Consider the following 3,167-nt stretch of genomic DNA (forward strand, 5'->3'; position numbering starts at 1 on the left):
GTTCCACACTTCTTCGTAGATTAGGACATACTTTTCCTGAATGCTTTATAATGTGAAGCTGAGGGCATGATTTATGCTAATGCAGTGAGTCATACTGAAGGCAAATAAGAGGGAAGTTAGTTACTGACACCTCTCCCCAGACTTGTCTGGGGTTGCTCTCCAATGAGCAGTTAAAATCCCTGTGGTGAGAGCTGTGTGAAATGCTTCTGGCAAGACTCCATCAAAGATTTTGTGACTTTTTTAAATTTTAGCCCATGGTTATCAAAGCATAGAGGACTCCTTACACAGGTGACAGGCAGGAAATCTCCTTCCAAGCACTTCCTCTCTCATCACAGCAGAAACGTAAGCCATTTTATCTCCATTTCCATGGCTGAAGCATAGAAAAGGGAAAATGCTGCTAGGGAAGGGTGTGATAGCAGTTAGAAACTGTAAAAGGAACCACGGAATCACAGAATCATAGACAGATGGAGGATGGAACCACCAGGGTTCATATATTCCTGCTCAAATAGGGTTACCTAGAGCACATTGTGTCAAGATGGCCTTTCAATGTCACCAGGGAAGGAGACTCCACAACCTCTCTGTTGTGGAGCAAAATGTTCCAATGCACAGTCACCCTCACAGTAAAGAAGTTCTTCTTTATGTTCAGGTGGAACTTCCTGTGGTTTAGATTTTCCTGAAGGCACCAGTAGCTATCCTCTTTGCTGGTGCATCAGCAGGATGTTCATTAGATGCAGTGGCAGTTTCTTCGTTAGCCCACTGCAGGGCTGCAGTGGCAGTTCTGGGTGGGGGTTTTGGAGGAAGCCCCTTGCTTTTCAATTGTCCTCTTATTCCTCTTTTTGTTGTTTTTTTGGGGGGGGGAAGAGGACATTGTTGGTTTGTGGGGTGGTTCTTTGGTTTGGTTTTGGTGGCTTTTTTTTTTCATTTCTAGCTCTCAGTCCTCTGGATTAATGCTGTGCTCCTTTTCTGTATGCCCTATGATGGATGCTTGTGGACCCTGCACAGTCTGGGCCTGAAGCAAGAAGTACAGGTCCCTCTCTGCTTCCATGACAACTTTTAGCTACTGACAGTGACTTGCAGCTCAAATGACTGTACATAGTATAAAATCCTGTATGGATACAGTTTGAACACACAGATTGATGTACAGGGACACGCAGCAGCGATGAAGAGTATCCGGCTGCCCGGGCAGGGCCATCCCCCTGGGCCTCCTGGGCACACGCACAGCCTCAGGGCCAGCAGCCCAAAGGCCTTTCTCCGAGGGATGCTGGGTGAAGGGGCCGCAGCAGCAGCAGGGCTGCGATGGGCGGGGCTGCAGGGGCCCCGTCACCCCCGTGTCCTAGTGCCGGCACCCGGCAACGCAGCATCACAATGCTCTGGGGCACTAGAAGGCAGCGTCCTCCCGTGTCCCACTGCCAGGGTGGCCGGCGCTGCCAGCAGGACAGAGCTGGCAGCCTGAGGGCACCCGAGGGGGATTCCTTGAGGCAGCGGGGCAATTACCGGGAGGGGGGAGGGAGTTCATGGGGGGAACACTTGAAGCTGCACGAAGCTGCAGGAGGTTCTGTGCTGCAGCTGCAGATCCTGGAGGGGCCACACTCAAAGCTCATCGAATGGATGGAAATCCTGCTTCAGTTGTTGGGGAGCTGGCCGTCCTCATCTGCTGGGTAGTGGGGAATTAGGTGAGGGGGGAACTGAGGGAGGGAACACCTTAAGCTGCAAAGCTGCGGGAGGTTCTGTGCTGCAGTTCCAGGTCCTGGAGGGGCCACGCTCAGAGCATCATCGAAGGATGCTGCTTTACTTGTCAGGGAGCTCGCTGCCCTCACCTCCTGGGCAGAGAGTGGCAGTAGCCGGAAGGAAAAGGATGCAGGGGTGGCTCTGTGCTCTGGAGCTGCCACTGCCGAGCACAGGAAGGATTCTTGCTGCCAGGATTCATCAGGCCAATGGCATTTTGCTGTTGTTGGAAGCCCCTGAGATGGCTCCAGGTAGAGGCAGAAAAGGCAGTGCCACTGTCCCCTTGTCCCCTTAGAGCCATAAGCAGCCCGTGGAGCAGGAGCAGGTCTTGCTCACGTGCTCAGGGAGTAGCCGATCTCCATCCCTGGGGTCAGGAAGGAATTTTCCCCCGGGGCAGATTGGCACCAGTCCCCGGGGGTTTTTTGCCTTCCTCTGAGCACTGAGCATGAGCACTTGTCAGGGCTCCTGGCTCCATTCTGGCCGCGTTATGGCCTGGTGCTCGTGCTCCACGAAGGTGGCCCCTGGTGTCCTGCAGCTTTTTTCCCCCCAGGCTGGACTTGCAAGCGTCCCTGGGTTTTTTTGCCTTCCTCCGCAGCTGAGCACAGCCCCTTCATGGGGCTCCTTTGGGTTACTGTGGCCCAAAAGCAGCTGCTCGTGCTCCACGCAGGTGGCCCTCGTGCCCCACATCCGGGGGGAGGCAGCCTTCTGCCTCTGGTGGCCCTAGAGTGGCCCCAGGACTTGCTGCTGTCCTCTGGAGCATTGAGCACCACCCCTTGTTAGGGCTTCCCTGGCCCTCTCTGGCTGGGCTCTTCTTGCACTGCTCTCGCACCATCAGGGCACTGCTCTGAAAGATTTGGAAAAAAGTAAATATAATCTAAGCTAAAGTGGATGGAAATTTACTGAACTAATCGAAAGTAAACTAAACTATACTAAATTAACTTGTAAAATAAATAAAATAGTCTTTCTACCTATAAGCTTTCTGATTTGTGTCTTTGAAAGTGTTTTTGGTGCTGAAATTCCCTTGGCATTTCAGGGAAATCATGGTCTCATCATTATATAACTTGTGAGTGCAGGGAATGGAATGGAACAGAATGGAAGTGAAGGGAATGGAAGGGAACAGAATTGAATTGAATGGAATGAAATCCAACAGAACAGAAGGGAATGGGATGGGATGGAGTGGAGTGGAATGGAACAGAAGAGCTGTGATATGAATGTAGTTTTGCATGACAAGCTCTGACATAGTTCTGAGGGGTTGCCTAGAGTGCAGGTCCCAAGGGAGGCTTGTCCCAGGCGCTGAGCCTTATGAACACCCTCTGGAGCCTGACAGTAGACCTGCACTCTTCACATACTCTGCTTTAGACATACCCCTCATCCCAAGAAGCCTGTCCCTGCTTCCACCTCCTGTATATTTCCTGCTCATATTTCGGTTTTGACAGGAGTTT

Source organism: Melopsittacus undulatus, chromosome 2, assembly GCF_012275295.1.
Source record: "Melopsittacus undulatus isolate bMelUnd1 chromosome 2, bMelUnd1.mat.Z, whole genome shotgun sequence".
Classification (NCBI taxonomy): domain Eukaryota; kingdom Metazoa; phylum Chordata; class Aves; order Psittaciformes; family Psittaculidae; genus Melopsittacus; species Melopsittacus undulatus.